This window comes from Anomaloglossus baeobatrachus, chromosome 11, assembly GCF_048569485.1.
Source record: "Anomaloglossus baeobatrachus isolate aAnoBae1 chromosome 11, aAnoBae1.hap1, whole genome shotgun sequence".
Lineage (NCBI taxonomy): Eukaryota > Metazoa > Chordata > Amphibia > Anura > Aromobatidae > Anomaloglossus > Anomaloglossus baeobatrachus.
This window is the reverse complement of record NC_134363.1, coordinates 167,599,720-167,621,272: the sequence shown is the minus strand read 5'-3', so window position 1 is coordinate 167,621,272 and position 21,553 is coordinate 167,599,720. Positions and strand designations below refer to the sequence as shown.

Genomic DNA, 21,553 nt, shown 5'->3' with positions numbered 1-21,553 from the left:
GTCTCCTCTCCTCCTGTCCTAGCCCTGCCCGTCTCCTCTCCTCCTGTCCTAGCCCTGCCTGTCTCCTCTCCTCCTGTCCTAGCCCTGCCCGTCTTCTCTCCTCCTGTCCTAGGACTGCCAGTCTCCTCTCCTCCTGTCCTAGCCCTGCCCGTCTTCTCTCCTCCTGTCCTAGGACTGCCAGTCTCCTCTCCTCCTGTCCTAGCCCTGCCAGTCTCCTCTCCTCCTCCTGTCCTAGCCCTGCCCGTCTTCTCTCCTCCTGTCCTAGGACTGCCCGTCTTCTCTCCTCCTGTCCTAGGACTGCCCGTCTTCTCTCCTCCTGTCCTAGCCCTGGCCGTCTTCTCTCCTCCTGTCCTAGCCCTGCCCGTCTCCTCTCCTCCTGTCCTAGCCCTGCCCGTCTCCTCTCCTCCTGTCCTAGCCCTGCCCGTCTCCTCTCCTCCTGTCCTAGCCCTGCCCGTCTCCTCTCCTCCTGTCCTAGCCCTGCCCGTCTTCTCTCCTCCTGTCCTAGCCCTGCCCGTCTTCTCTCCTCCTGTCCTAGCCCTGCCCGTCTTCTCTCCTCCTGTCCTAGCCCTGCCCGTCTCCTCTCCTCCTGTCCTGGGCCTGCCCGTCTCCTCTCCTCCTGTCCTGGGCCTGCCCGTCTCCTCTCCTCTTGTCATGGGCCTGCCCCTCTCCTCTCGTCCTGGGCCTGCCCGTCTCCTCTCCTCTTGTCATGGGCCTGCCCGTCTCCTCTCCTCTCGTCCTGGGCCTGCCAGTCTCCTCTCCTCCTGTCCTAGGCCTGCCCGTCTCCTCTCCTCTTGTCATGGGCCTGCCCCTCTCCTCTCGTCCTGGGCCTGCCAGTCTCCTCTCCTCCTGTCCTAGGCCTGCCCCTTGCTTCACATCTATGTTCAAGACAGATCCTCCAGTACTGACTAAGCCCCACCTGACCCTATGGGACCTAGATAGTGCTGGGGAAAAAAAAAAGTCCTGTCTGAAGCAAATGGAGTACAGGTGAGCATATTATTTTATTACTTTCTAATCTCTTCTCGTCCCTCCATTATTTTCTATGTTCTGTTCAGGCCAAATTCAACTTGGACCGAGTTTAATTGAGACCAAATAAAATATCTCCAGAATTTGGCCAAAATAATTTCAGCAGGTTTGCTCATCTCTAGTTGTCAATTATGCATGTCCCAATGTATTATATTGAAGCTTAAATGGAAAGGTCTGGGGGTTAGCTTTCCCTCACCTATAAAATACCAACAGTCCTGCATTACAAAAACTGTTTATTTTTTAATAGTGCCTATGATGAAGCGTTCTCTAGGTGAAACACCCCCCCCCCCATCTTCTCCCCGCCTATTCTGGTTTGATTGAAAGGCTTCTTCCTGTAGGCAAATACAGGAGACCCGTTTATAAAGCTTATTCATTTGGGGAAAAGCCAAAATGGAGCTGTCCAGTGAACACTTCTTGTGTCTGGTGCTTTCAAAACCGTTTTCTGCGAAACCTTGCAATGTATCAGTGTAAACCCGGCTTTCTAAGAGGTAATCTGTCATCAGATTCATGCTTTCTCTTAGGCACATCAGTGTTACACATGGACAAAATGGCATATGATGGCACAAAAACACAGTAACGCTAGCTAAAGTCATGTCCTTTAAGGCTATGTGCCCACGCTGCGGATTTACCGCGGATTTCCCGAAAATCTGCAGCAGCGGCACTTCCAAGCCATTTCAATGGCATTTTGGAAATGCTGTGTCCATGCTGCGGATTTTTCCGCTGCGGATTTGCCGCGGATTTTGATGCGGAAAAATCTGCAGCATGTCAATTATTTGTTGCGGATTTTGGTGCGGATTGTGGGTATAGAATGGGAGAAAAAAAAAAAAAAATACGCGGGTGCGGATTTGCCGCGAAAGTCGCGGATTTTCATGCAGAAAAATCCGCAGGTACATTCTACCGTGGACACATAGCCTAATTCTTCGGATGCAAACCTGTGAAACTAAGTCACCAATCGTGGCTTAGCTTAGTTGTTTGGGTCCAGTTCTTCTACGATGGTCTAATCAACTCTATAGTGCCCAAGCTTATGGCTCCCTGTCTCGGATTGTACAAGTTGACATTCGTTTGGGAAAAAAAAAAAAATCCCAGCTCTAATTCGCCTGAGCAAAAGCGTGCCTGGCACATGTTCTTCCATAAATAACATGATAGCTGGCTGCTCGGCTTTCATCTACCCGGGCAGTGTCCTTGTCAGACGCTAGGTGGCAGTAGTGAGAGCGCGCAGAAGACTGTGCCAAATGTGAAGTCGTAGAAGTGACCCGAGAAAGGGAACGCGATCTCACAAGCAAAATGATATAGGAGCAATGGTTGCAAGAATCTAAATTGCATTCCATTGTTTGTATGTTTATTGTTTTTGTTTTGTATTTTTTACTTGTGCAAAAATTATTTCTTTGATATTTATTTTTATTTATTTTTTTTTTTTTTGCCCAATCCGCCACTTATTGCAACAAGTTTAGTATATTGTTTTTCTATATATATATTACCTTGCTAGAGCACCGCCGATAAAACCACGACACATGACTATAGTAGAGGTTCCGCGGGAGGTTCCGGGATGAATGACGGAATTAAAAATCACCTTCAGGCTCGTTTCACTAAAGGTCCAAGAAAGCACCAATGTCCCGTAACTAATAGACTCCCGGCAGCCATTACCTTCATTGGTCTGACTTGCAGGATATTGATCAAGACTGATCTATGGCTCCTATAAAACGCCATCATTTGCATAGATTTCACTCCGGTAGGATAATCTAAATGTCTGTTAATTACCTTTACTACATAAAGTGGAATTGTTAGTACATTATGACTTGGGCGTGGGACGTAAATATTAAAGGGAACTAATCATCAGGATTTTGCTATATCCAGTGCTATACTGGCACGATCAGGCTGATTCTATACATACATTTAGTTGTCAGCTCGGATGTATATGTTTTATAACACAAGCAAGTAAAGTTTGTAAAATGAGCAGCTTGTTGAGTGACAGCAGCTTTGGATGAGATAATAGCTGGGGTGGGTATTCATAGTTATCCCCTCCCCCTGTTATTTATGCTAATTCTATTATAGAATCGATTTTACTTTTTGACTAGAATGACCAGTGCTGATGTCATACCCATGTGGCCAGAAGGGGTGGGGCTTCAGCCAACAGAAACATGTTGCTTCCTGGTATTAGCGATGTTGGCTGGGGCCCCGCCTCTTCTGGTCACACGGGTATGACATTGGCACAGGTCCTTCTAGTTAAAAAGTAAATCGATTGTATAATAGAATTAGCATAAATAGTATAGAATCGATTTTACTTTTTAACTAGAAGGACCTGTGCTGATGTCATACCCATGTGACCAGAAGGGGCGGATCCTCAGCCAACATAGATGATACCAGGAAGCAACGTTTTTCTGTTGGCTGAAGCCCTGCCCCTTCTGGTCACATGGGCATGACATCAGCACAGGTCCTTCTAGTCACAAAGTAAATCGATTCTATAATAGAATTAGTATAAATAACAGGGGGAGGGGATAACTATGAATTCCCACCCCAGCTATTATCTCATCCAAAGCTCCTGTCACTCAACAAGCTGATAATTTGACTAGCTTTACTTTCTTAGATTTTAAAACCTATACATCCAAGCGTGTGTGTGTGTGTGTGTATAGAATCAGCCTCGCTTTAGGTTATATAGGAAAGTCCTGGTGATTGGTGCGCTTTAAGGCGCCAATTCATCAAAGCAATTTTACCAGATTTGTGCGTAAATGATGTGGCTTTTGTCGATTTTTTTTTTTTTTTTTTTTTTTTTTTTTTTTTTTTTTTTTGCCAATTTCTCCCAGTTTCGACAAATTTGTTGGGATGTCAGCATGGAACGGCACGGCACCATAACGTGTCTAGTTTTTGATGAATTCTTGAGTTTTTCTCTTCTCCATTACGGCACCCAGAAGAGGGTCCACCCATCCCGTAGGACAGGAAACCTACAGCTTTTAGTGGAGCCTCTCTATACACTTCAATGGTTTCCTATTCTTTTGGAGGGAGACCTTCTTCAACCGGCATTGCCGGGAGAAGAAAAGATCTCACCTGCGTAGCCACCTATCTCCGGGAAGGGGGTTGGGGGTGGGGAGCACGGCCCGGTTTGTCTGTGTGTTCCCGGTGCAGAACCCTGCCAGAAATCTTACTCCAGTCTGGCACTGGAGTAAGATTTGTGCCGAGGTGCTCACCACTCGTCAGACCCTTCTGATTCATTAATAGGCATGCACCTCCTAAGTCAGGAGTGTCTGACTCCAACACAAGCTTATCCTCAAGACTGGGGAGAAAATTGCCGGTCTTGATGGATTGGAGCCTACATGTACACCACCGATGGATGCTATCCAGTGGAATCCATCACCTATTGGGTTTCCCTTTAAAAACAAAAAACATTTTTACTAAAGAAAGGTCTAAGAAGTCTTCATTGGTGAGATACCACCAGAAACCTAGATTTTCATAGTTTCTATTCTATCTATCAATGGCTCCAATAACATCTACACTTGTTGACCTCATTATGATAAAAATATGGACACCAGGGTTGGTGGACCATTACTGATGTCTCCGCTTTTCCAATTCTTTTCTTTTTAAACTGTTTTCTTACTTGTAATGGTTAAACAGACTCCTCCAGAATCCCGCATTCGTCTGTGCCGCTCCCTACCCATGACCTTGATGCGCCAGTGTCTGACTTTAGCAGCTTGTGGTTTCATCAGGAGCCACCAGGTTTCTATACAGTATCACATCAACATCCCAAAATAGGTTATAATCGGTCACCAGGACCAGTCCCACGGTAAATGATCCATGGGGAAGCGGCAATATACGTCAGCGTTCACTTATTTACAGTCCCATTCTGGTTTTTATAGCTAAAGCCTCTTTGCTAGACATAGACATAGACCTGCATCCTGATACACATTTTGAAGAGTCTTGCTCTTGGGTGACTTAGATTCTTTTTAACATTCAAAATAAAGTGTCAGCAGGTTTTTACCACGTAATATGAGACCCTGGTTCCAACGACATGTCACTTACTGGGCTGCTTGATGTTGTTTGGATAAACTGTTTTATCAGAAGGAGATTATCACTAGAGGCTAAAAAAAATCTCATTTTGCTCTCTGATCAGCAAGTTATCACTAATCTTTTGAATAGCTGATAACTTGTTTTCCCTGGACAAATCCTTTAAGGATGAGCTGTAATTTGTAGTTTCACCCTCAAATGTGCAATGAACTAACGCAAAGGCGAAAACCTGGGCTAGAACACCTGTTGGTATAAGTGTCATATTCTGTATGTAGGTTTCCGTTAACAGACAAATATGACCTGGAATAAAAAAACAAAATGTTTTTAGCCTCTCGCCCCTTGACCTCGCGCCTCTCGCCCCTTGACCTCGCGCCTCTCGCCCCTTGACCTCGCGCCTCTCGCCCCTTGACCTCGCGCCTCTCGCCCCTTGGCCTGGCGCCTCTCGCCCCTTGGCCTCGCGCCTCTCGCCCCTTGGCCTCGCGCCTCTCGCCCCTTGGCCTCGCGCCTCTCGCCCCTTGGCCTCGCGCCTCTCGCCCCTTGGCCTCGCGCCTCTCGCCCCTTGGCCTCGCGCCTCTCGCCCCTTGGCCTCGCGCCTCTCGCCCCTTGGCCTCTTGCCCCTCGCCCCTTGGCCTCTTGCCCCTCGCGCCTTCGCCTCTCTTGCCCCTCGCGCCTTCGCCTCTCTTGCCCCTCGCGCCTTCGCCTCTCTTGCCCCTCGCGCCTTCGCCTCTCTTGCCCCTCGCGCCTTCGCCTCTCTTGCCCCTCGCGCCTTCGCCTCTCTTGCCCCTCGCGCCTTCGCCTCTCTTGCCCCTCGCGCCTTCGCCTCTCGTGCCCCTCGCGCCTTCGCCTCTCGTGCCCCTCGCGCCTTCGCCTCTCGTGCCCCTCGCGCCTTCGCCTCTCGTGCCCCTCGCGCCTTCGCCTCTCGTGCCCCTCGCGCCTTAGCCTCTCGTGCCCCTCGCGCCTTCGCCTCTCGTGCCCCTCGCGCCTTCGCCTCTCGTGCCCCTCGCGCCTTCGCCTCTCGTGCCCTCTTCGTCCCTCGTGCTTTTGCCTCTCTCGCCTCTTGCCCTCTTCACCCCTCTTGAATATGCCAACTGGTTAATGTGAGATTTGTTTGTTTCTGAAGGGAAGATTTACAGGGGTTGTTCAGGACTTTAACATTGATAACCTATCCTGAGGATAGGTTATCAATGTCTGATTGGCAGCAGTGCCAGGTGTTACACCTCCACCAATCAGCTAGTTGCTGTTCCACCGCTAGCCAAAATCACACTATTGCACAGCTCCATCATCCGAATAGTTGGTGTGGCTGAGTGCTGCACATACGCCCCCTATTGATTCGAATAGGGTATGTATATGCAGTACCCAGCTATGACCGCTAAATAGTTGGCGGAACTGTCCTGTGCATCTCTGCTAATGAGTAGTTCTTGCCACCGCTGGCACTGGGTGTGAACAGCTGATTAGCAGGGGTGCCAGGTGTTACATTACCCCCCACCGATCAGACCTAATGACCTTTGGATAGGTCATCAATGTTAAAATCCTGGACAACCCCTTTAAATGTTTTGGCTAGTCTGAGAGACTTTTCTTCCTTCAATAGAAGAGCTAATTTACGAATGTAGGAAATCTCTTTAGGCGTTCTGTTTTATGATTTGCGGAATCTCTTCCTTCGCGCAACCTAATTATCACCATGATTATCAACGTAGGAAAGAAAATAGAACTATATACAAGCACAATAAATGTTGTCACTTTTATGGTGACCAGATACATTGCATTACCAACTCCCGTTCTTTTAGGATGACCGCCTGCAGTGTGAGTCATCATACCGGATCCACCCCAACCATTACCATACACCGAAATCGAAATGGCCTTCCAGTATTGATTGACTTATGTATGTAACTTTGCCCTTCGTTTTTACCGTGCCCCCCCGCCTCCTCCATTTGTAATCCCCCACCACCAACCCTACATACTTTTCCACGACAATGCCGTTGATCGGGGATTAGTCGTTTGCCAGAAATGACCTTTCCTCCCTAGTTCACAAAAGCCACTCAATTCTGTAACGAGACCATGTCTCCCCCCCCCCCCCCCCCCCGCCCCACACCACCTATATTTTGCCGTAATTATATTTTACATTAACCCCTTCTGTAGAGGCCATCACATAGACCATTTAATATATAGTCCTAGACCACACTTGATGCCCGGTAACTTTTTTTTTCTTCTTGACGAAGGCTGAAATTGTCGGAGAATTCTGGTGTCAGCGTAATTTATTGTGTAGCGGATGTCTTACTATCTACGGGCTGCCCTCCTTTTGTCTGCTCACTTTTCATTCAATCTGTTCCCGTTTTTTTATTTTGGTGGGAGAATAGTACGCTACATAAAATACCAGAACTATTGATCTTTCCATAGCAACCCACTTTTTTTTTTTTTTTTTCACACAGATTTTTCCCAAAATGGTTCTTTTTAAAGCCTTAGGATTGATTATAAGCTTTGTCCAGTCGCGGGGTCATCTCGTGCTTTGACCTAAAACCCTGCGTCTTTGTATCTGGAGGGTCTGATCAGTATGCAGACACAAAGCTCCCCCCCCCCCCCCTCCCGTCGTCTTTATCCCACACTTATTTTTCTCCAGGAAACAAGGGAAGTGAGAGGGAACAGAAGGGGATATTCCTTTTTTTTTTTTTTTTCCCCTCCTTTTTAAATCTCCGAGGGGAAATCTTGTTTACAATCCTAGTCTACGACCATAGTAGTTGGCTGGAGATGGTAGGAAATACATCCACATTACTATGAAAAGACTTATTTATTTACAGTTTGTTTTTTTTTTTATAATGGTCTACGTTGAATGTTGTAAGAAAAGTAATCTTTATAGCGCCAACATATTCCACAGCGCTTTACAATTCAGACGTTCAGATACAAGTAACAGTTATAGAAAATACAAAAATTAGAGCAAAAAAGACAACCCTGCTCATGAGAGCTTACATCTAGAATGAGGTGGTGTGGGGACAAGGTATAGGTGACTATCCAGCCATCTCAAAGAAATGGGGGATAGATAAAGGCTGTCTGAACCAGCCAGCAGACAATCTTTCTGATGCTTTTGGGTGCGGTGGAGTTTGACGGGGAGTTGTGTTGTGAGAAGTCGTGGAGGGACTGTGTGAATTGAATTCAATTAGGTAAGGTGATAGGCCACACTAAAAAGATTTGTTTTTAGAGATAGTCTGAAAGGGAGTAAGTTGTGGTCTGTCCTAGTTTCTTGGGGTAGAGCATTCCAGACGTTTGGTGCAGCTCGGGAGAAGTCTTGGATCCTTGAGTTGGAGGTTCGGATTAGTGTGGATGTTAGTCGAATGTTGTTTGGAGAGTGTAGAGAATGGGTAGGGTGATAGAGATGAGGGTGGAGATGTAGAAGGGTGCTGCACTGTGGAGAAGATGGGTAAGGTGATGGACAGAGAGGAGGGTGGAGATGTAGGGGGGTACCGCACTGTGGAGAAGATGGGTAAGGTGATGGACAGAGAGGAGAGTGGAGATGTAGGGGGGTGCCGCACTGTGGAGAAGATGGGTAAGGTGATGGACAGAGAGGAGGGTGGAGATGTAGGGTGGTGCCGCACTGTGGAGAGCTTTGTGGACAAGAACAAGCAACTTGAATTGGATCCTGGGATATATGGGCAGCCAGTGCAATGACTGGCACAGAGAGGAGGCATCCGAGTAACGGTTAGCCAGATAGGTGACCCTGGCTGCAGCATTAAGCATGAACTGAGGAGGAGAGTTTAGTTAGGGGGGGAGACCAATCGAGAATTGCAGTAATCAAGGTGGGAGTGGTTGAAGGCCATGGTGAGGGTTTTTGTAGTTTCATGGTAAGATAGGGGCAGATTTTACAGAGATTCTTAAGGTGCAAGCAACAGGAGCGTGCGAGAGATCGTATATTAGAGGTGAAGGAGAGATCGATGTCGAGCATAACCCCCAGACAGCGAGCCTGCTGCCTAGGAGTTATCGTGGTGCCGCGCACATAGAGGGAGATGCCTGCCGGGTTTAGGGATGTTAGAAGATGGAGGGAATAGAAGTAGTTCAGTTTTGGAAAGCTTAAGTTTCAGATAGAGAACAGACATGACGTTGGAAACTGCAGAAAAAATAAGGTCTACAAACATAAGAAAAGTACCCAAGCAATAAAGGGATTTGATTAATTGATTTCAGAGGCAGACAAAACCTTCCTTGATCGTCCTTCTTTTAGGAAATGTCAACCAAAATTGTCAATTGTGGCCAAATTGGGGACATCACTTATTCAAATAGAACATATCCTCCTAGAAGACCGCTTTGTTTCTGTGTCAGAAGTGCTGAATCTTCCTTATTTTGACAATAAAAGTTTGTGAAAATAGATATGAGCCTTCACGATGACTGATCGTACTATTTTGAGCCATCGTGAATGTACCAGTTTGACTATGGTGTATAACATGAATGAATGTGACAAATATCGATGCTGAACTCAACCGGACACTTCCATTTCAAGGTGTTGTAGTTTCATAACTCATGGGCAATAGGCCCACTATCTTTGGGTTCTGTTCAACTCGATCTGTCCATATTTAATCACTTGCTCATGATATTGGCACCTTAGACCTGACCAAAACTCTCCCCTTCCTATTGTGGAAACCCTCCAAAAATCCATAAGGGCCTCATACGCAATAGGTACCTGTCTGCTACCTCTGCTGACTCCTCCAGAAACAGGAGCATTTGCTCTGCTGAGTGCATTCTCTTCTAGTGAATGTACATCCGAAATCAGACAGGGCGGACCCTTGTCATCTTTTTGGAAGAAGTTGGAAGTCCTCCTAAATGTCTGCCAAACCCACCGACATTTGCCGGTTCAGCCAACGTTAATCTAACGTGTATGGGGATGTTTGCTGCTACTAATTCGCTTTCATCTTATCATAACTCCTATATTAACAAGTCGTCTTTCTCTCTGTAAACGTCCTCCCAGTCCAAACTCTTGTAACTAATTTTATGCATCGGGTCGTTGCCCTGCTGGAACACTGTCGCCCTTTTCATTCCTATAGTACTCGAGTGTACAAAGTAATTCGTCTTGTAGGATACTTGCTTAATGCTCAACAGAATAGGGGGGAGCCAGCACTGCTTGAGAGTGGCATGCAATCAATTAAAAGTGAAAATTCACATATTCCAACTGTACTATAATTCAAAATAAGATTTTTAGCAAATAATTGATCAATTATTTGAGCCACCCCAGCCACGTCACGGCAGATCTCAATAGGGGGGTCCTATTCTATATTTAGTATTTACATTGTGCCATGCGGCCTCCTAAATTCATTAAAAGCAGAACCATATTGAAGCCACACATATATACCTGTAACGGCTCAGAAACCGCTTCCATGTTTTCATGGAAAGGCAACTGCGACTGAAGGCAATCCAGGTCCCAACATGTGCAGCGAATACCACACACGCCGAGACAATGTCAGAACTGGCCCTGACCAGGGTCCATGAATGAAGGCGGAACAGGTCCAAGTAGAAGGTGCTTAATTAACAAAGCCTGTGGACAAGGGGGAGGTGGTTGAATATGGTTCTGCTTTTAAGGAATTTAGGAGGCCGCATGGCACAATGTAAATATTAAATATAGAGTAGGACCCCCCTATTGAGATTTGCCGTGACGTGGCAGGAGTGGCTCAAAAAAATTGTTCAATTAGTTGCTAAAAATCTCATTTTGCATTATAGTACAGTTGGAATAATATGTGACTTTTCACTTTTAATTGTGTGCATGCCATTCTCATGCAGTACTGGCTCCCCCCTTTTCTGTTGCTTTATGCTGAGTATGGAGACCACCTTCCATCCTGGTCAAGGATCCAATGACTTTGGCTGTGAAACACCCCCATATCGTCAGGCCTCCTCCAAAGAATGTGACGGTTCCTTCAATTTCTTGATCCGTTCACCTCTTTTCCCTTGTTTCCTCCAGACTCCTTTCCCCATCAGATCCCTCTATTGATTTTCATCTCCTCTCTCCAAATTGCCCGTTTTCAAACTTCTACAGTTCACCTTTTTATACGTTTTTGTAAACTTGAGCTAATGCTTTTATGAAAATATTGACATTGAGGCTTCTTCACCTTTTTTCGGACCAACATTCCAGACTTGTGTAACATACCTCACTCTGTTCTTGCATGGACATCTGTGATCTCACTATTATGATGCATACGAACCGCCTCCACTATCTGCTTTGTCGCGCCAGAACTGATAGACCTGTTGATGAGCCAACTTGATGACGCCGATGTTTTTGCCTGGACGTCCACCTCATGGCTTTTGAATGAATGGATGGACTTCATTTCATATTCTTCCATTTGTTATGGCCTCACGTGATGCAGTTTGGCCGAGGGACAGCTATCGATGAGCTGGATGATGCTGTTTCTCTTTTCTTGGGAAATCTTCTTCATCACTGCTTTTTGATTGCAACCAGTGACCTTTCTCTTGGGAATTAACCTAATAACACACTGAGCTATTAGGGAATGTGAGAACAGGTTGTAATTTGTAGTATATAGGAAGAAAAAGGTTTTTCCACTGCCAGGAGCAAAACAGTAACAATGCAGTGACATGACAAGAATCTGCATAACGAATCATATGCTAAATAGCTGTAAGTCACATTTATATATGAGATAGCAAAGATGCTTGTCTATAAAATGTAGGTCATGTCATTCTCACAGCTGTAGTGGATGGTGAGATATGGAGACTGAAAGTCAAAAGCTCAAAACAATGTTACACTTTTGCTCGTCAGTGTAGGAGAAGTTCTGTAATTTATCAGTCTGGGAAAAATACTGATGACAACTGGTCACATGGACCAAATACTGACACATTGATTTAAAATACTGACATCAGTACCCTTTTTCCTGTACGTGTTTAAACACTAAAGGTACTGTCACACTTAGCGACGCTCCAGCGATTCCCACCAGCGATCTGACCTGGCAGGGATCGCTGGAGCGTCGCAAAATGGTCGCTGGTGAGCTGTCAAACAGGCAGATCTCCACAGCGATCAGAGATCAGCCACCAGCGACCCATGTAACGATGTTGTGCTTGGTAACCATAGTACACATCGGGTTACTAAGCAAAAGCGCTTTGCTTATAGTTACCCAATGTGTACCTCGGCTACGTGTGCAGGGAGCAGGGAGCCGGCTTCTAGACGTTGCGGACGCTAGTAACCAAGGTAAATATCGGATAACCAAGCAAAGTGCTTTTCTTGGTTACCTGATGTGTACCTTGGTTGCCAGCGTCCGCAGAAGCCTGCTCCCTGCACATTCAGATTGTTGCTCTCTCGCTGTCAAACACTGCGATGTGTGCTTCACAGCGGGAGAGCAATGACCAAAAAAATGGTCCAGGACATTCAGCAACGACAGGCGACCTCACAGCAGGGGCCAGGTCATTTCTGGAGGTCACACACAGCGACATCGCTAGCAAGATTGCTGTTGCGTCACAAAAACCGTGACTCAGCAGCGATGTTGCTAGCGATGTCTCTTAGTGAGACGTGGCCTTAACATGTGAATGAGGCCTTAGACAGCTCTTAATCTAACGTCTTCATCTAACTCTTCTAATCCTTAGCAGTAAAAGTGTACACAACTGGTACTTTTGGGGCCATTATGGTTTGGAAACCTTCTAATCTCTGCACTGACGAGGGACAGTTCTGTCCTTGTCTCTTTGGTGCTTCATCTGAAAACCATTAGCCGTTGACTTTGAGGGACAAAAGAGGTTCTTCTCATAGGACAGACTGGTATGACTTGATCTACAACCAATTAAGAGTCCAACTCCAGGTGGCATGTGGTGTTCGGCTTGGTGTACATGGCAGCTGTTTCCCTAAACCTAAAAGAAGCCTTTCAGATGACATTATAAACCCTGTAATTCACATTAAAGTTCAATCCCCATTATGACTATCAAGATCAATGGCCTTCAGGAAAATCACAAGCACCTCTGTCTTTGTGCCTCGTGAGACTGAAAAACAAGTCCAGTTATACATGGGTTGCATGGTTGGATATTGGGGGATTCTACGCAATGCCCTCTTCTAGGTAGACTCCATAGGAAGCTTTGCCCCTTTTAACCCTTCAGAAGTCATGAAGGTTAAATATGTTTGTTACAGTAGGATGGCGGCTCCTCCAGTGTCAAAGGCTTTAACGACTTGCTGTCACAGTCTTCATTCAGCCGTCCATGGGGACGTCCTTAGACCGATTGTTAGTGGCGGCCCCTCTCTTTGGAACCCATTGGGGATGCAGACAATGGACATAGGAAAAAGAATGAACCTTGGCTTGTCCCTGGTTGAAAAGACTAGGGACAGTGAGGTCAGGGTGAAGGGGGTGTGACAAATATGGCCTCTCATTCACAAGGGACAGGTCTTTGTGCTCACGCTGGCCAGATGGCCTGAGGAATAAATTAAATCCAGTCTGGCACAGGGATGCCGCCTGAGAATGTGTTGTTTGCCTCATTTTTAGGGCCGAAGAGACTACTCTTTCCTGACCTATCTTGTTATTGTTGTCATGTTCCACATCTCCGTCACACGTTAGAACTGGTTCCATAAGTAATATCTTCTAAAAAATACTTTCCTAGTTTTAGTTTTCCCTCCAGTCGGGACTGAGATGACCGAAATCAATAGAAATTTAAAGGGTGCGTTCACATGGGACATACATGATATAGAAAAATTGACCATAGGTCAATTTTCGGTTCTGATCCCAAGTGGGGTTTTTTCTGCAATGGATGGTTAAATTTTGGTAAGACCTCATCTAGTTTGCTGCTTTGGATTTCCTGCAGCATATCCACCCAATGTCTAAAAAAAAAAAAAGAGATACTAAATAGCTGATACTTTACAATCTACTAACTAAAATTAATTTATTACGAGGCACTACTTTAAGGAAATCACCCATTTGAGCTATTTTGAGTAAATAATTTGGGCATAAAGGTCTACACAGCTGAAGTTAGTCATATCTGTAGGTCTCCTGGATGAAGGCTTGTTCATTAAAAATCAACTTTTATAGTTTGGATCTTCCAGGCTATGGGGTGAGCCCTGCCCTGAAGATCAGACTGCCTCCAGTCTTCTCGTACAGGATTCTTCCTCCCCTTCGCTTTAGTATCCCTGTGACATCAGATGCGTGGCTGGAAAGCCTGCGCCTGCGCATTCTGCCTGCCATCTCTCTTCTGCAATATTCTGCTCTTCTGTGGTTTTTAATATGGTGCCTGCACACATCAAAATTAAAGCCTGTGCCCACTGAAGGGGCGGAACATTGCATAGGAGAGATGACGGGCAGAATGCACAGGTGCGGGATTTCCGGCCACGCACCCAATGTCACAGGGACACCGAAGAGAAATGGGAAGAGAAATCTTGACTAGTGAAGACCGGAGGAAGACTTCTCTTCTGAGCAGTGCACGCCCCATAGCCTGGAAGATCTAGAAAAGATGATTTTTACTAAACCAGCTATCATCCAGGAGACATATATACCGTAAGTATCACTGATTATAGCTGTATACCCCCTGTATGCCTATATTAATAACTCAAGAAGCTCAAAAGGGTGACAGGTTCCCTTTAAATGGCTTGCCCACCCTTTTTTAATGGATGTATTTGGGGCTAAATATCACTTTTGTATTTTGGTTTCATTAAAAATTTTGCAGTTTTTGAATTTTACAGGTTTTGTTACCCTTTACATTCAACTTTGTGGTCTGTGGTCATTGACCAGATGAAGAGGTCTGAAAAAGACAAAAGGGTTACAAACTCCCATTTAGACTCCCATTGAGAGATTCTTAGTTAATTCATTCTGCAGTCAGCAATAGCAGACAAGTGGCTCAAACCATTTCATGAAACCCAATTGCAAAAATGCTTTACAGCCCCAATTATTTAAAGAGCTTGGCCACTACTTTTCCTTTGACTAATCGTTAGGGTAGGTCATCAATATTTGATAGGCCATGGTCCAACGCCTGGCACCCCCACCATCAATGTTAAAGTCGTGGACCGCCTCTTTAAGTAATGAAAAATGACTTAATTTCCCCCAAAGTTGGACAATCCCTTTTTAACAGCTGCAGTTAAGTTCAGAATACTGTATATAGATTCTGTAGCATGCTGCTCCTGTAAAATGAATGAGAATGGCGGCACTATGTGGATAGCTTAGATCACCATGGCTCACTACACTATTACGTACCAGTCGTCAACTTAACGTCCCTCTGTCCCTCTGTCCCCCCCTCTCGCTCTGTCCCCCCCTCTCGCTCTGTCCCCCCCTCTCGCTCTGTCCCCCCCTCTCCGCTCTGTCCCCCCCTCTCCGCTCTGTCCCCCCCTCTCCGCTCTGTCCCCCCCTCTCCGCTCTGTCCCCCCCCTCTCCGCTCTGTCCCCCCCCTCTCCGCTCTGTCCCCCCCCTCTCCGCTCTGTCCCCCCCTCTCCGCTCTGTCCCCCCCTCTCCGCTCTGTCCCCCCCTCTCCGCTCTGTCCCCCCCTCTCCGCTCTGTCCCCCCCTCTCCGCTCTGTCCCCCCCTCTCCGCTCTGTCCCACCCCCTCTCCGCTCTGTCCCACCCCCTCTCCGCTCTGTCCCACCCCCTCTCCGCTCTGTCCCACCCCCTCTCCGCTCTGTCCCACCCCCTCTCCGCTCTGTCCCACCCCCTCTCCGCTCTGTCCCACCCCCTCTCCGCTCTGTCCCCCCCCTCTCCGCTCTGTCCCCCCCCTCTCCGCTCTGTCCCCCCCCCCTCTCCGCTCTGTCCCACCCCCTCTCCGCTCTGTCCCCCCCCCCTCTCCGCTCTGTCCCCCCCCCTCTCCGCTCTGTCCCCCCCCCTCTCCGCTCTGTCCCCCCCCCTCTCCGCTCTGTCCCCCCCCCTCTCCGCTCTGTCCCCCCCCCCTCTCCGCTCTGTCCCCCCCCCTCTCCGCTCTGTCCCCCCCCTCTCCGCTCTGTCCCCCCCCCTCTCCGCTCTGTCCCCCCCCCTCTCCGCTCTGTCCCCCCCCTCTCCGCTCTGTCCCCCCCCTCTCCGCTCTGTCCCCCCCCTCTCCGCTCTGTCCCCCCCCTCTCCGCTCTGTCCCCCCCCTCTCCGCTCTGTCCCCCCCCTCTCCGCTCTGTCCCCCCCTCTCCGCTCTGTCCCCCCCCCTCTCCGCTCTGTCCCCCCCCTCTCCGCTCTGTCCCCCCCCCTCTCCGCTCTGTCCCCCCCCCTCTCCGCTCTGTCCCCCCCCCTCTCCGCTCTGTCCCCCCCCCTCTCCGCTCTGTCCCCCCCCCTCTCCGCTCTGTCCCCCCCCCTCTCCGCTCTGTCCCCCCCCTCTCCGCTCTGTCCCCCCCCTCTCCGCTCTGTCCCCCCCCTCTCCGCTCTGTCCCCCCCCTCTCCGCTCTGTCCCCCCCCTCTCCGCTCTGTCCCCCCCCTCTCCGCTCTGTCCCCCCCCTCTCCGCTCTGTCCCCCCCCTCTCCGCTCTGTTCCCCCCCCTGTTTCCCCCCCCTGTTTCCCCCTCTCCCGTAATTCTCATACATTTGAGGCTGATACTTCAGTTTTGCCTGCAGAAAAGCTTACTGTACCTTACACTGATGCAAAAAGCAACCAAAGGTGTTATTTCTGATTACACCGGTGTCTGTCAAGATGAGTCTTTATTCCTCAAGCATAAGTAACGCTACCTGGGATGTCGATGTCAGGATACTATTGACCTATCAGCGGGTCTTAGAGCTAACACAAAAACTTCAGAGATTGCAAGAAAGCCAAGCGAGCAGTGCAGGAGAGTCGAAACCGTTTACAATCTATCATTAATCCTTGGTTTTCCATAACCATCCATAATAGTTATTCATAATAGCTGTTTGGATGGTAGCTGTTCTTCACTGCTGTCCTGTCTTTCGCTCTCTCTCTCTCTCACAATCATACACATGATCTACAATGTTTATTCAATGTTTTAAAGCTATCTTCCTATCTCTATTGCTGAGCTGCGAGATGTGACGTCCTCACTATCCAGCTGTATTCCAAGTTGCTGCTGCATTCCCTACCTTTGCTTTTATACAGGCTCTGATACTACTTTCTGATTTTAAAATTTCCTTGTCTCGTGAATTTCCTAAACTTTTACACCTTTTGATTCTCATTAAATGGATATGCTCATCTCCAGTTATTGGCCAAAGCAGGAGTAGTCAATTGAAGTTAACTGGGTTATAAAATTGTAGTTAAAAGCATGTGGGAAGTTGGGACTCCCAGTTGGTAAAGTAAATATTACAGGCAAGGTCTCCTGAAAAAAAATATAATTGTTTTCCTCCAGATCTAACAGAAAAACAACAAACAAGAAAAAGGTCTCTGATGCCACTTATAATACATTAGCAATAGAGTAGCTACTAGAGTTGGGCAAAAAGATTTACAGAACAAAATGGTTCACTGGCCTCATTGATATTCTGTGGCTACCGGACTAGAGTCCTGCGAGCCTTCTCCTACCTGCTGGAATATCTTGGCATGTTTTCCGATTAGCAGGTTTGGTGAGACATTATTAATGTTGCATGATTTCTTGCGAGACCCTACTAATTAGAAACACCGGGGATATAGATAGGTAGGAGCAAGTTCAGCATGATCTGAAGGCCGTGGACTTTCGACATGACTATTGGCTTTCAGTCCTGTGAATCTTTTTGCTCAAAGCACAAAACTACTGTTAGATGGCGCTATAGACCGTTTTCTTAAAACACTTCCCAGCTAGAAAACTCCTTTAGTCCATACATCAAGCTGGTATAAAAACTTTTACAACTGGAGATATTCTGTATGAAGAGTTTAAGATGGTTGAATGTCGAGACTGAACAACTGGGTTGAGTCCTTCATCACTTTTCTAAAAGCTCATACCATAAATACAATCTCCAATTAAATTTCTTCCAACATTTTTCATTTTCTCCATTATTGATTCCAGTTCTAGTTGGGAATTCATGAGACTTCCACTTATTATAGAGATAGGAGCTCCTTGAGAGGAAGCTTCTATGATCTTTTCATGGACCTGGCATATCTTGGTAGAATGGTGGACCTAAGGATGTTCTAGTAAATTTCAGTGCACATCTTCTCTGTGATCATCCCATATGGTCCAAACATAACATATTTAATCTGGTGCTGTCTAGGTTTTTACAGTCTTTCCATTCCAATATTGAGCTCACAACTTGGCAGGACATCCAAACGCTAAACCGTCCTTGATGGAAACCTTAAAGGGGTTGTCCACTACTTTTACATTGACACCCTAAGGCTAGGCCATGGCCATCATTAATATCTGATCGGCTGGGGTCTGAAACACCACACCACCGCAGATCAACTGTTCTTGGTCTTGGCACAAGGCAACGGGAAATGCTCCGTTCTGGAGGTGCTCCGTCTTCTGTTAGCGGCCCGTGTACTGCACATCGGCCTCCCGTTCTAATCAATATGAGGTGGATGTCCAGTACCCGGCCACAGCCACTATCAAAAGACTGACCATTCCGACTGCCTGCTACCGCCGCCGCGACTGAGAACAACTGATCGGTGTGGGGTGTCGGACCCCCGCCGAACAGACATTGCTGACCTATCCTAAGCGTAGACAATCAGTGTAAAAGTAGTGAAGAACCTCTATAATATGAAAGGTAGCATTTAAGATTTTTGGCCACTAGTGCGAGAAATCCCATTCTTTATGGAAGATCTACAATTACGGTTTTCTATATGCACCTTGCTAAGTGCTACGATTGGCAATAATTGCGCTAAACAAATTGCTATACCGTTCCTACCACATATGCTGTACATATATTTTTTCTTTCCCTTAATCTGTAAACCAAGCCAAAAAGAGAGGGCGGATATTGATGGTAAAAGAAAAGGTACTCTGCAGAAGTCAGGCTGCCCCCCTTAACACTTTCACCCGTCCCCTCTCCCTTCCCCAGTATGATTCTGCTGTATCTCATTCCAAACACTAATTCCAGTTTAATTGCCACTGGCCCCGAAGCCTCTTCAATAGGAGCTAACAAATGGTTTGCAGCCCGCAAAGCTCCGTCAGGCTGCATTTTAAACGAGGCTCCCTCCGTCCGGCTCGCATGCCAATGAGCTAGCGGAGAAACGCCATGTTTACTAATTACCCGCTCTGACTTGACGCCACAGACTGCTCGCTGGCTCGAACGTCTCAACTATACCGCTCTGGTGTGACAAAAGAAATTGTAGCTATGAATTTGCCAAACTACTTTTTTTCTTCATAACCCTTGAGACATCTACTGATGCCGAATAACGCCACAAATTGTATCGTGTTTGTGTCTCGAAGTGGGAAATATTCCGATTATCTTCTGAGATATCTATTCCGTGACGGTGTGCTTTCATCAGCCTCAGATTGTTTCATGGTTATTTATCACATAGGTTGGGATTAGTATGCAGCCGCACAATGCAGGTTCGTAATCGGTTTGTGAAATATGTATTTACCACTTATCTTCAATGTCCGGGCTAGTAGGTAGGGTGGGTGAATGCACTCCATGGCACGAATGTAAAGTCTTCAGAGAGGGTGGTAGTAGTGTTCTTGGTCCAACATATGCTTTTTAGCACCCTCTCCCCCGATGTAGCAGGTATATACCTCTCTGCAAAACCTTTCCACATCGTTTAGTTGAGTTTGTATGGCCAACGGCAATGTAACGACCGTAGAGGTTGTGATCGCAACCGGGGCCGTGTTGTTATGGTGGCCGTCTGGACATGGGTAGGCGCTGCTCCCAACACTAGCTGCTTCCTCATGATTTGGATAGCCTTGAAAACTGTAGGAGAAGAAAGAGTGTTGGTTTCCATCTCCTCCGCTTACGTTGGTAAGCTAAAAACATCTGAAGTGCAGGAAGACCATCAGGTGGCACGATGACATTACTTTATCTCACTGCCTGCAAATATGAAATCATGATATATAAAATATATATGGGTGGACACATTATTGATGCAACCTCTGCAGCCCCGAAGGGGCGCAAGAGATAAGAGGACCACTGTAGGAGGCGCAAGGAGGCTTTTATGAATATATGGGGTCAATTGTTGGCACAATGGGACATTGATAATATATGGTTGGATAGGGGGCACTCAGGGCATTATTGTACAGTTGCACAAGGTGGCATATGATGACACAAAGGGGAATTCCTAATTCTCCATTGTTGCACAATATATTATATTGTGGCATTAATATATTACAAGGAAGATATATTTGTGGAGGGTTTTCTTTTCTAACATGAATTGTTAAACCTAACCGGAGCACTTGGTCTTCCGATGAAAAAGTTAGTGGAAGTTGAGGGAGTAGGTCCACAAGTTGTCCTAGGACCTATATGACTCTAGTTAAGTCCCAGATTGGCAACCTTCTTCTATACTTTCTAGTGCGTAAAGCTATAAAATGAGATGATACTGCATGATTCATTGTATGGAAGAGGAGTATTTTCAGGGAAGTGCTGTTGGCGCAGTTCATGAAGATATCCAACTGGTCAGAAACTTGTTTTGATACTACATTGGCAAGTGGACCCGAGATATGGAGAGGCCTTAATCTGTTGTGCTAGATACTGCTCCGAGGGAACAATCCACCTTCGGATGACCTACAGGTTCTCGCCTGAAATAAAGTAGGGTTGGCCAAATCCACCAAATTCTGCAGGACATGTGGACAAACTTATCTACAAACCTCATCCATAAAAGGATTGGTTTTGTTTTATTTTTAAGTTTCATTATCTGAACCTCTTTGTTCTTGTGGGGGTTCCTGATAGTTGCTATTCAAAGTTTGATAACTTTTCAAAATCAATCCTGGTAAATGTTAGCATTTCCAGGTTAGAAAAGAGGATGAGTTTGGATGAACCCTGCCGAAAAGTGGACGTTACCATCCTTTTTTTGAACATTCTTGCTGTCTTCACCAAAATTTACGAATTAATTTGTTGATTGCTTCTTCAAACTTGCCAAAATAAGTGTGTGACAATGTCTTAACATCCACTCCCCATGCAGAACACACATGCCCAACCAACCTGAGTGTGAATGTGCAATGGAGTCAAATGGAACACGGTTTTTAGGTATATAGCCTTTTTTTTTTATGTAGAGGGTGGACTTGCCCCTGTACTATTTATGACGTCTGTTATATATGAAAATGTGTTTATGCTGCTAGTCGGGTGCAGGTTCGAGGTACTGTAGAGCTGGACTGTTACCAAAGGTGACACTTTGTGATTGGGCTGAGATAGTAGCAGGATGGAAGAGACTGGGTTCAAGGGAAGTAACAGATGCAGGAAAGAGGACAGTTGGCAGGCCTTGAGAGGAGCCAGTGTAGAATAGGATTAAAGTGTGAGAAGACATGGCCTTTGTGCTAGGGCCAGTCGGGGAACCCTGAGGCTAAAGGTCCAGTCACACTAAGCAACTTACCAGCGATCCCAACAACGATAGGGATCGCTGGTAAGTTGCTAGGAGGTTGCTGGTGAGCTGTCACACTGCGACGCTCCAGCGATCCCACCAGCAACCTGACCTGGCAGGGATCGCTGGAGCGTGGCTACACGAGTTGCTGGTGAGCTCACCAGCAACCAGTGACCAGCCCCCAGTCTCCTAGTTACAGCACACATCAGGTTAATTAACCCGATGTGTGCTGCAGCTAAATGTGCACAGAGCAGGGAGCAGCGCACACTGAGCGCTGG

General features: G+C 46.8%; 1 protein-coding gene across 1 annotated transcript in view; it reads left to right on the top strand.

Annotated features, from left to right (window-relative positions):
- The window catches only part of ZBTB16 (zinc finger and BTB domain containing 16), a 160,662-nt gene that overhangs the window by 114,082 nt on the left and 25,027 nt on the right, over positions 1-21,553 (top strand). The gene's annotated exons all lie outside the window — the stretch shown is intronic.